A 12,905-nucleotide genomic window follows, 5' to 3' on the forward strand; every position below is an offset into this window, starting at 1 on the left:
CATACAGCAATATGAGTAATTTTCATGCATATAACTTGCAAGTTATTAACAGGAAAGAGATAAAGTTTTAAATCAAGAAGGTTTAATATCTAGTTCCATCAGTTGCAGATTTTGACCTTGGACAGGTCACTTAGATCCTTAATGTCATTAGTGTTTTAGGAGAAATGGAAATCATCCTGCTTTAGCACAGAGTTCTATCAAGGATCAAATCATTTGTGGATTTAGGATTAGACTGCTCGTGGATACCAAAACTCTGTCTCTAAAACCTTGTCTCGTAAGTGTATATTCTTATTCACATCATCATTATCTATCAAGCTAGAAAATTCAGAAGAAAACTTTTTTTTTCAGCAGAAAAATAAAACATTTTTTCTGAACTTGTCTTGTTCATTGTTATCCTGACAACTTGTGTAGGCAAGAATACATTGTCTTTTGATAGAAACTTTGTCAATGAAGATTAATTTTTTTTTAACATAACAGCCGAATTCATAATACCAGTGGTTTAGACAGCACAGGAGCTTGTCCCTATTACACAGAAGATGACTAAGCTCTATAGTCTATAAATAGCATAAAATTTCCAGAGGACCCTGGGACCCAGGTTTCTGTATTTCCACATGGATGTCCTCAGTGATCACATTCATCACCTCTTAATTCAAAATGGCTGCTGGGATTCTCACCATTGCATCCATATTCCATGGTGATGAGGATAATGATGACAACAACTGGAAGAAACAGGGAACAATAAAATGTTTTCTTTCAAGCTAAATCAGGTCATTTAAATCACCTTGTCTGAAAGTCTCATAATCTACTTTTGTTTATATTACATTACCTGTAATTTAGTCAGATGACCAGTATAGCTATAAAGAAAGCCAGTAAATGTGACCTTATTTTTTCCATAATGTGTCCATAGAAAGTATTTTATTATCAGATACCTAAAAATGCTGAAAGGCAACCTTCAGTTTCGGCCACATACCTTTCCTTTGTCAACAGAGAGTCTTCTGAATTAGCTCAATGTAAAGTACTTTTAGATGTACTGTACCTATGTGCCCAGTGAGACACTCTGAGACAATAGCTAAGTTAGATAGCTGTGACATAGCAGCCGATAAGTATTTGTCTCTAAATAAAATTTATCTGTTGTGAAAAAGCAAATTCACTACATTTGCTTTTTCATAATAGATAAATTTTGGATTTATTCTCAGGAAGGAGAGTTTTAAAAATCCCCTGAAAGAATTCCTCAGAGAGGATTCTCAACAGTTCTCTTATTTGTTTGGTTTGTTTTAAATCTGAGATTCTGCAACATTTATTTGTATTCTAGAAATGATCCTGTTAATGTAAATAATAAATCTTGGGGGAAAAGTCTATTCCCAAGAAGATTCATATTGATTAAATTTCATTATATTGAAATAGTTTTGTTTCATGATTTGATACATATAACATTCACATTCAAACGTTTTCTTTAATCTGTGTAGCAAAGGACAGAATTTATCTGATAACAAATTGTGGACAGAGAAAAGCAGTTAATTTAAAATTATGCATGACAACCAGGCTTAAAAATAATAAGCATTCTTGTACAGAGACTGAACAGCTATATGTCTGTCTATCTCTATTAACCTGACTATTCAGACTGTCACATGTATTCCCAACAGTGTTTTGAGCTATTGTTGTTAAAATTTGTGGGATGTGCTCTATAAAATTTCATAACGCACGTTTTCTTTATTCTGGTTTCTTAAAAATCCATCTAAATGCTTTTAAAAATCAAATTTCTTTTTCCATACCTTCACACATGTTTTATGTTGATTCCATGAGGACTTTTAATAAGAACTCTTCAAAGTACGTTTTTCAGATTTTCTTCACTTCCCCTGCCTCTGTCAAATAGCTGATGAGCTGTAAATGGATGGCTAAACGCACTCAAAGACTTGCTATTTAAGGGAACCTTGGGATCCTGAAATGAATCCTTTTGTAAAGCAACAAATGTTTCCTCAGTGGAAATAATTACCCTGTAATTTATGTGGCCGTGAGTGGGATTTTCCTCTGTTTAGTGTGGTGAGTGTGGTTTGCACTAGATGTCCTGCGGGCACTGCCTTAGCGTGGCTAAAATGGTGGCAGGGAGCCCAGTTGGAAGGCTGTCGCTGTAAGTCTTGATGCTGGTTTCTCTGGACTCTAATTCGTCAGTCCTCTGATGCCAGGGAAACGTTTCCTGAAAAACAAATGCACTCATTTCATGCCCTGCTAAAAACCTCTGCTGGGTCCCCACTACAGAATCTCACCCTCCACTGGATGGCCGCCAAGCCCTTTAGCAAAGTATTGATGGCCCTCCACATTCTGTCCCCAACTGCTTTTCCAGCAGCATTTCCTGGTCTTCCCCCTACAAACCATATGCTCCAGTCACACTTCACCTCTCTCCACTCTCCAAATGCACAGAACGTTTCATACCTCTCTGCATTTGCTTTCAGCTGCGCCTGGATTGCTGTGTGTTCAACACCTTTTACACCTGAGGAATTCCAAGCTTCAGCTGAAATATCACTGCTCTAGCTTCCCAAGTCAAGTCACTCATCTGCTTTTTTATTGCCGTAGCAGTCTGCTCATATCTGAGATTACTCACATTACATTTTATTGTCATTATCTCTATATGTCTCCACAACTAGCCTTTAAGTTTAGGAGCCATGTCATAATCATCTTTTTATGTTAAGGATGAGTAACATTTGGATGCTTTCTGTTTCACTGAGAAATAAGTAGATGTTCAAAGATGCAAAGGAACCTTCTCTTGTCAATAGCCTGGATTCAAATCCATCTTTGATGCCAAAGCCTAGGTATTTTTTTCCTAATGTAACATGTTCTTTCTTCAGGATTTGACACCATAATCATGTCTAACACATGAAAAACTATTTGAGACTCAGTTTAAGCTAACTCTAAAAATCATAATTTCCCTTAGAAGATAAGATTTAACATCATTGAGGTTATTGTAAAGGAAATGCCAGATTTAGTTTACAGAGAGGCCTTCTGGGAATATTTAGAGCCGGGCCACTGCTTTGAAAGGTTAGATGTAACTACCCTTTCAATAAAACATTAACCTTTATTTTATTTTCCCCACTAACTGTTTGTTTCAGCAGCAGTGAGGCAAGAATTTTAATTCCTCTTTCTCTAAAGAGGAATTAAAATTTATAGATGGGACTGCCATCGTCTGTCCTGCCTTCTTGCCTTATGGAAAACTTTTTTAGAAAGTGTACGAAAAGATTAGAGGGTTGTGTTTCAAAATTTGTAATATGGTTTGAAAATGCTTATATACTAACAGATGCAGAGGGTGCTGTTAGAAATAGACTAAAAGATGTAAACAAAGTGATTTATCCATATTTCTTATGTAACCGTGTAGTCCCAACTTGAGAGTATAAACACGAAACACATTATGTTTTGTTTAGTTCTGTTTTGTTTAGTTCTTCTGTTACTACTTTCAACTGTACTTTGTCAAAAGCATTCCTGCTTATTAATAACATACTGGGTGGATTCTCTTGTTATCCAGTCACTCGGTCCACTTTAGCCCAAAATTTTGATCTCACATTTGATTTCACCTTACCCTCTTCACTTTTAGAGATTGGATCTATAATCCTCCTTCTTTGAACACTTCTGGGCCTAGAGCCTTCAGTGTTTCAGGGAAAGAGAAAAGAATAGAGATGGCAGAGATCTCCGTCTAGACACACAGAGATAGTGAGGTGATGGCCATGGCGTGGCTCTGCATTAGCCTGGTTCTGTCTGCTGCTTTCTTTCCATTTGATTAGGTGATGTAATAGCCTCTACATAAGAAATATGCATGGTCTTGTTGGAATAATGTTCAATTTCCTGAGACCCTTTCTGAAAGGTAGCTGTGTCTCCACTACCCCATCAGTGATACACCATAGTAACTCTCCTCTGAGTAGAACATCTCATGCTTTGCCCACAGCCAACTGGATTTTTAACATGCAGAGGACCATGAGGAATCCAGAGGTCTTTTTCTGGGTGTGTCCAGGGATGTAGAGACTGCAATGGAGTGGGCGTCACCCTCATCTACCATGCACACCACACCACTGCAAAGCCACCTCCCCGACTGATTCTAGCAGTCTGGTTTCTAAGGCTCTTTCTCAGAAATGGGCAGCATTTTCTGTGTCCTTGTAGGCCCGATACTTGACGTGGCAAAAGTCACATTCTTACAAGAGCTCCTTAATCACTTCCTACTCTAGCTACGCTATCAGGGCAGGGCTATTGATTTGCACAGTTCACCAAGCATCCAGTCAGGGAATAAGATGCAAGTCTTCTTGGGAAGACCTCAAATTTTATGAATGATACTCTTAAAGCCTCCATCATTTGGCTTCAGGAAGGGGAGATAGTTTCCCTTCCTCCAACCCACAAGGAGGAAAGGGACCTGATTATCTTCTTGAGCATGTTCCTCAAAAGATCTCAGTCCAAGAAAACTCCTCTCATCTCTTTTCTTTTATTAACTTGGGAGTAAGCTGTGGAATGGTAGTTGGTGGTAATTTTTCCATCCCTTAGTAATTCTTCCATCTCAGAAAAAGGGTACATGGTTCTAATTCTAGGAAGCTATTTAGAATATGGAGCATTTAATAATGAATATTTTAATCATGGATTTAGCTATAATTCTGGGACCACACAAAAATCTACTTAAAAGACCTATTACCTTTAGAGATTTTTGAAATTAGATTAAATTAATAATTTTTTTCTAATGACTATCATAATTAATACACCCAAAAGATAATACAGGTTACTTCTGCCCCTGCCTACTCATAGGCTACATTTATATCAGGAAGAAAGAACTGTCTTAAAAGAATATAAAGCACTTAGTAATTGACTGTCATCAGGAGAAAAGCTCTGGGTAATGAAGCAAAGTTGTCCACACTTGTTAGGAATGATGGGCAGTACCTGTGCGAATATGAACAAAGGTGAACCTTTTCTTTATGCAAATATGAAGAAAAGTGATACTATGAGGCCTGAGTGAAAGGTGACAGCCTGGTTTACAAAAGGATAAGTATATTTATCTGGTGGGGGAATGGCACTTCACAAGTCTTTCCCCAGGAAAGTGTGACTAAAATGTCTAGGTACACTGCCCAATACAGTAGACACTAAACTCATGAGACTACTTAAAATTGAAAATTTAGTTTCTAAGTAATAATAACCACATTTTAAGTGCTCAGTAGTCACATGTGATTTGTGGGTACTGTATGCATAAAGTGACCATTTCCATCATCACAAAAAATTCTACTGGACACATTTACAAGTTGACACTCTTACTTGCTCTGTAATGAGAACAATGGGCTTTTCTCCCATATACTCAAATCTACCTCGTCTGGGTCTAAGAGATGGGCAAGGAGTTGATATGGACTAGGTGGATATCTTTTCAACCTTTTTCCAACTCAGTTTTTGGGTGACCTTTGACACCTCAACTATTTGAAAATTTCCATCTGCCACTAGTTGATAATTTGGGACAAATAATCACAAATAATAAATCTGACAGATGTGCTTTCTTTACTGCTTGATGAATCATTCAAATAAGTTGACTAACATGACTGATTGTTTTTTGGGCACATGAAACCCTGGCCTTTATTTCTTAGCTGTGCAGGAGGCCCCAGAAACTCCTAAAATTGAACTCATAGTTAAGAATGTAACTTGACTTGTTTATTAGAAATGATTAAGCTATTTCAAATGCAAACGTGTATCCAAATCCTTAGATATATAGACATGTGATATTTACTGAAGAGTTTAACATGGTCTTCAAAACCTTAATTTTGTTGACACTTTTCAATAAAGCTGCGTGTAAATGAATGAAAATAAAGTTCTACCTCAGTTAATTTCACGTAATTCTAAATTCTTTTAACTAGAGATGATTTCTCTAGTTAAGGTGAAAGACAGATGATAAGACAAATACATATAAAAGTTGCAACTTATTAGGAAAGAAAATCCTCACTTTGTTCCATCAGTCTTCTTGGCTAGAAGAAAGCATTATTTTTACCGAGGGCACAGGTACACACACATCCAAGTATGTAATATTTTTAGATACTTTGGTTTTATAAAAGATCGACATAACTGTCTTGACTAGTCTTTTTCCACCTAATACCTGCACTGATATTTTTAAAAATAAAAAATAAAAATAGATGAACCAATGAAATTTCCTGGCATTGTACTTTCACCACCAAGCACTATTTGCAGGTAGTCATTACTTTCCCTCATTAATGGAGGAAGTCCTAGAAATGTGGAAAGTAAAGATGAAATAATAAGTTCTTTTTTTATTTTTATTATTGTTAAATCATAGCTGTGTACATTAATGCGATCATGGGATACCATACACTGGTTTTATAGACCTTTTGACACATTTTCATCACACTGGTTAACACAGCCTTCCTGGCATTTTCTTAGTTATTGTGTTAAGACATTTACATTCTACATTTACTAAGATTCACATATACCCTTGTAAGATGCACCGCAGGTGTAATCCCACCAATCACCCTCCCTCTGCCCATTCTCTCCCTCCCTCCCCTCCCTCTCCCTCTTCCCACAATTCTTGGGTTATAACTGGGTTATAGCTTTCATGTGAAAGCCATAAATTAGTTTCATAGTAGGCCTGAGGACATTGGATACTTTTTCTTCCATTCTTGAGATACTTTACTAAGAAGAATATGTTCTAGCTCCATCCATGTAAACATGAAAGAGGTAAAGTCTCCATCTTTCTTTAAGGTTGCATAATATTCCATGGTGTACATGTACCACAATTTATTAATCCATTCGTGGATCGATGGACACTTGGGCTTTTTCCATGACTTAACAATTATGAATTGGGCTGCAATAAACATTCTGGTACAAATATCTTTGTTATAATGTGATTTTTGGTGTTCTGGGTATATACCTAGTAGAGGAATTATAGGATTGAATGGCAGATCTATTTTTAGATCTCTTAAGTGTTCTCCAAACATCTTTCCAAAAAGAATGTATTAATTTGCATTCCCACCAGCAGTGTAGAAGTGTTCCCTTTTCTCCACATCCACGCCAACAGCTCTGGTCTTGGGATTTTGTGATATGGGCTAATCTTACTAGACTTAGAAGATATCTCCAAGTAGTTTTGATTTGCATTTCTCTGATGATTAAAGATGATGAGCATTTTTTCATATGTCTGAAGGCCGCATGCCTGTCTTCTTCAGAGAAGTTTCTCTTCAAGTCTCTTGCGCAGCCTGCAGTGGGATCACTTGTTCTTTTCTTGCTTATACGTTTGAGTTCTCTGTGGATTCTAGTTATTAAACCTTTGTCAGAGACATAACCTGCAAATATCTTCTCCCATTCTGAGGGCTGTTTGCTTGCTTTACTTACTATGTTCTTGGCTGTGCAGAAGCTTTTTAGTTTGATCAGGTCCCAGTAGTGTATTTTTGATGCTGTTTCAATTGCCCAGGGGGTCCTCTTCATAAAATACTCGCCCAGACCGATTTCTTCAAGGGTTTTCCCTGCACTCTCTTCTAGTATTTTTATATTCTCATGTCTTAAGTTTAAATCTTTAATCCAGTGAGAGTCTATCTTAGTTAATGGTAAAAGGTGTGGATCCAGTTTCAGTCTTCTACAGGTTGCCAGCCAGTTCACCCAGCACCATTTCTTAAATAGGGAATCTTTTCCCCACTGAATGTTTTTAATTGGCTTGTCAAAGATCAAATAATGGTAAGTAGCTGGGTTCATCTCTTGGTTCTCTATTCTGTTCCAGACATCTACTTCACTGTTTTTGTGCCAGTACCTTGCTCTTTTGATCACTATTGATTTGTAGTATAGTCTGAGGTCTGGTAGCGTGATTCCTCCAGCTTTGTTTTTATTTCTGAGTAATGTCTTGGCTATTCGAGGTTTTTTCTGATTCCATATAAAATGAAGTATTGTTTTTTCAAGATCTTTAAAGTATGACAGTGGAGTTTTAATAGGGATTGCATTAAAATTGTATATTGCTTTGGGTAGTATGGATATTTTAACAATGTTGATTCTTCCCAGCCATGAGCATGATATGTTTTTCCATTTGTTAACATTTTCAGCTATTTCTTTTCTTAGAGTTTCATAGTTCTCTTTATAGAGATCTTTCACAACCTTTGTTAGATAAGCTCTCAAATATTTCATCTCCTTTGGCACTACTGTGAATGGAATAGAGTCCTTAAATGTTTTTTCAGCTTGACTATTGTTGGTATATATAAAGGCTACCAATTTATGAATGTTGATTTTGTAACCTGAGACACTGCTGTAATTCCTTGATCACGTCTAAGAGTTTTGTAGTAGAATCCCTGGTATTTTCTAGATATACAATCACATCATCTGTGAAGAGTGAAAGTTTGATCTCTTCTGACCCTATATGGATACCCTTGATCGCCTTTTCTTCCCTAATTACAGTGGCTAAAACTTCCATTACAATGTTAAAGAGCAGTGTAGATAATGGGCAACCTTGTCTAGTTTCTGATCTGAGTGGAAATGATTTCAATTTAACTCCATTCAATATGATATTGGCTGTGGGTTTGCTGTAGATACCTCTATCAGTTTAAGAAATGTCCCTTCTATGCCAATTTTCTTAAGTGTTCTGATCATGAAGGGATGCTAGATATTATCAAAAGCTTTTTCTGCATCAATTGAGAGAATCATATGGTCTTTGGTTTTTAATTTATGTGCTGAATTATACTTATAGATTTACGTATATTGAAGCAGCCTCAAGACACTGGGATAAAACTGACTTGGCCATGATGTATAATTTGTTTGATGTGTTGCTGGATTCTGTTTGTTAGGATCTTGTTGAATATTTTTGCATCTAGATTCATTAGTGATATTGGTCTATAATTTTCTTTTCTGGTTGGGTCTTTTCCTGGTTTGGGGATCAGGGTGATGTTTGCTTCATAGAACATGTTGGGTAGTCTTCCTTCTCTTTCTACATTTTGAAACAGGTTGAGTAATATAAGTACTAATTCCTCTTTAAAGGTTTGGTAGAATTCAGACGTGAAACCATCTGGTCCCGGGCTTTTATTTTTATGGTTTTGTATGGTTGATGCTATTTCCGAACTTGATATGGGCCTGTTCAACATTTCCACTTGATTCTGGCTAAGTCTTGGAAGGTGACGTGCTTCCAAGTATTGGTCAATTTCCTTCAGATTTTCATATTTCTGAGAATAAAGTTTCTTGTAATATTCATTAAGGATTTTTTGAATTTGTGAGTCTGTTGTTATTTCGTCTTTGTCGTTTCTGATTGATGAGATTAGAGATTTTATTCTTTTTTTCCTGGTTAGGTTAGCGAAAGGTTTATCTATTTTATTGACCTTTTCAAAAAACCAACTTTTTGATTTATTGATCTGTTGTATAATTCTTTTGTTTTCAACTTCATTTAATTCTGCTCTAAGTTTGGTTATTTCTTTTCTTCTGCTAGGTTTGGGGTTGGAATGTTCTTTCTTTTTCTGTTGCTTGAGATATCCCATTAAGTTGTTAACTTCCTCTCTTTCCGTTCTTTTGAGGAAGGCTTGCAGTGCTATAAATTTCCCTCTTAGGACTGCTTTTGTGGTATCCCAGAGGTTCTGATAATTCATGTCTTCATTTTCATTTTCTTCCAAAAATTAGGCAATTTCCTTCTTAATCTCATCACTGACCCAGCTATCATTCAGCATAAGGTTATTTGACTTTCATGTTTTTGTATGAGTATGCAGATTCCTGTTGTTACTGAGCTCAACTTTTATTCCATGGAGGTCCTAGAAGATGCAAGGAATAATTTCTATTACTTTAATTTACTGAGGTTAGACTTGTGACCTAAGATGTGATCAATTTTGGAGTATGTTCCGTGGGCTGATGAGAAGTATGTGTATGCAGTTTTGTTGGGATGAAATGTTCTGTAGATGTCTGCTAAATCCAAATGTTGGATGGTTAGGTTTAAATCTAAAATTTCTTTGCTCAGCTTCTTATTGGAGGATCTATCCAACACTGCCAAAGGAGTGTTGAAATCTCCGACTACTATGGAGCTGGAGGAAATCAAGTTATTCATGTCTGTTAGAGTTTCTCTTATAAATTGAGGTGCATTCTGGTTGGGTGCATAGATATTAATAATTGAAATCTTGTCATATTGAGTATTACCCTTAACAAATATGAATTGACCATTCTTATCCTTCCTTACTTTTGTTGGTTAAAGCCTATTGTATCTGCAAATAGAATTGCAACACCTGCTTTTTTCTGATTATCATTTGCCTGAAATATGGATGACCATCCTTTCACCTTGAGTCTATCTTTATCTTTTAAGGTAAGATGTGACTCTTGTATGCATCAAATATCTGGCCTGAGTTTTTGTATCCAGTCAGCTAACCTGTGCCTCTTTAGAGGACAGTTTAAGCTGTTCACATTAATGGAGAATATTTATAAGTCTGGTAAAATTTTGGGTATCGAGTTTTTTGAAAGTCCAGTGGACATATTTAATCCTTTCATCACTGTGGAAGTTGGATTTTGATCAAAAGTTTCTGAGTGAGTTTACTTTTGTGGTAGAGTATTGGGCTGGTCATTATGGAGGATAGGTCTGAGAATATCCTGAAGGGCTGGTTTGGTTATGGCAAATTTCTTCAACATATGAATGTCATTAAAGTAATTTCTCCATCATAAATGAAACTCAGTTTAGCCGACACAGGATCTGGGGTTGCAAGTATTTTGCTTTAGGAGGTTAAAATTCGATGACCACCCTCTTCTGGCTTGTAAAGTGTCAGCAGAGAGATCTTCAATCATTCTAATATTCTTCCCTTTGTAGGTAATGGATGTTTTACGTCTGGCTGCTTTCAGAATTTTCTCCTTCATATCAACTTTAGTGAAGTTAATTATGATATGCCTGGTGGATGTCTTATTCGGATTGAGTTGTGCTGGGGTTCTGAAACTGTCTACTGTCTGAATTTCAGAATCTCTTGGCATGTCTGGAAAATTCTCTTTCATAATTTCATGGAGAAGGGCCTCTGTGCCTTGCGAGGCCACTTCAAACATCACTTTCAGGGATTCCAATGAGGCAGATATTAGCCTTCTTCGAATCATCCCAGAGCTCTCTGAAAGAAGGATCCTTTTTTGCTCTCCATTTCTCTTCCTCTTTGTGAGTTTGGGAGTATTCAAAAGCTTTTCTTCAATGTCAGAAATTTTTTCTTCTGCTTGCTCCACTCTGTTACTGAGGGATTCCACTGTATTTTTCAGATCTTTGAGTGCTGCAAATTCTTGCTTCAGTGAGTGAAAATCTTTGGTGGTTTTGTCTTTAAATTCGTTAAATTCTTGAGAAAAGTTTTGAATTTCTCCTCGAATTTCTAATTGTGACTTTTGAATTGCACCTTGAATTTAAAATTCCAAATTTTCCTCCATTCTATTAATCTTGTTTGCAATCCAAATTCTGAATTCGATTTTTGACATGTCGGCCAGCTGTTTATGAATGAGATCTTCAGTTACATCTGCCATATCTTTCCTTGGGGTGGGGGGGTGGGGGTTGATCTAGTCTGGTTATTCATGTTACCAGTGTTTTTCTGCTGATTTTCCCTATGATTGTTTTACACCATTTGATTTTTCCCCTTGAGCTTTGTCGAGCACCCTGATAGTGCTATGGCCTGAGAAACTAGGGATCTATTTGGTGTGGTGGTGCTAAGTGGTTCTGTCTTGTTTTTAGCTGGTCTCTGTTCGACCCTAGTGAAACAGTTACTCCGGGTTGAAGTGTCAGCTGTGGAGAAATACCAGCAATTAAGTCACCCCACCCCCCACAGGCAACAACTGGAAAAGGAACATCAAACCTTCCTACAACCACACACCCAGGGCAACACCTGAATAGTCCTCAAGCGATTGGCTCAGTTCAAAAGGTCCAAATCAATTGTCTCAGTCAGCACCTATCTCAGGTGGGAGAGTTTAAAAGGTCTCTGGCAACTGGATCACAGGAGTCTGGTGACTACTCTGATTTGTCTTGCTCCGGTGCTCTGTGGAGTCAGGAGGACCCACCCAGCAAATAGATCAGTCTGGGAAGGTTGATGTCTCCGTCCCCACCTTGCACCTCTGTCACACCAAGTCACTGATAGCCCTGCAGGGCTGTGACCCAGTTGCCTCTAGTGAACAGATACTCCAGGGGTTTGCACCTTCCTGAATCACAAGGAAATCTATTTCTTCTCATCCAGGCCATTGTGCTCTGCCTCTATCTAGCAGGGGGAAGTGAGGCCTGACAACCTCGGGTGCTCGATGGAGGCTGAAAGTATTCACTCAGTTCCAGCTCCACCCCTGATTGATGTTACTGACAGAACAGAACAACTTTGTGGGAATTTGTTTCTGTCCCTGCTAAATTCCCCTGCAGAAGAGAAGCTGTTTTGAGTTCTCATAGCCTGCGCCTCAGCCCTGTCTTTGTTCCTGCAGGTTTGTATTCAGTTAGCTGTCAGTTCTAGCCTCCTGTGTTCCTTTGTCTATAGGCTGACAATCCCCTGAGGGCCGGATGCATCTTAGGCTCAGTAAACCAGTCCTCTGGGTCAGCCCTACCCTGGGAACTTCCCGGCTCTGTGCATGCGTTTCTAGTCCCCATGCTCCACCCAAGCCGGTACCGCCTCAGGCAAACCCTTTACTCATGGGGCCTGCATTTCCGTCTCAGAGCTGTTCCATAGTGGTTGCCACCTGAGAAGGTGCCCGGCCTCCTCTGGTTGCCCACGGAGACAGGGGGTGTGGCTTCGGAATATCCGGAGTGAGCCCTATTTTTGCCAAAAGACAGCTGCTGCTCTGCGCCTCGGGGCACCGCTGTTCTGATGTGGTTCCCTCTCAGCTGACCACCCTCTCTTCACTCCCATGCCACAGAGTCAGCCCTGACCAGCTTCAGTCTAGGCCCTGTCCACACCCCTCGAGTAATCACCCAAGTATCTGGACTCCTGGGGGACAGGCCTCCAGACCTCATAGTG

General features: G+C 38.3%; 1 protein-coding gene across 3 annotated transcripts in view; it reads left to right on the forward strand.

Moving 5' to 3' along the window:
• The window catches only part of FGF12 (fibroblast growth factor 12), a 541,519-nt gene that overhangs the window by 483,019 nt on the left and 45,595 nt on the right, over window positions 1-12,905 (forward strand). The gene's annotated exons all lie outside the window — the stretch shown is intronic.

This window comes from Nycticebus coucang, chromosome 16, assembly GCF_027406575.1.
Source record: "Nycticebus coucang isolate mNycCou1 chromosome 16, mNycCou1.pri, whole genome shotgun sequence".
NCBI classification, from domain to species: Eukaryota; Metazoa; Chordata; class Mammalia; order Primates; family Lorisidae; genus Nycticebus; species Nycticebus coucang.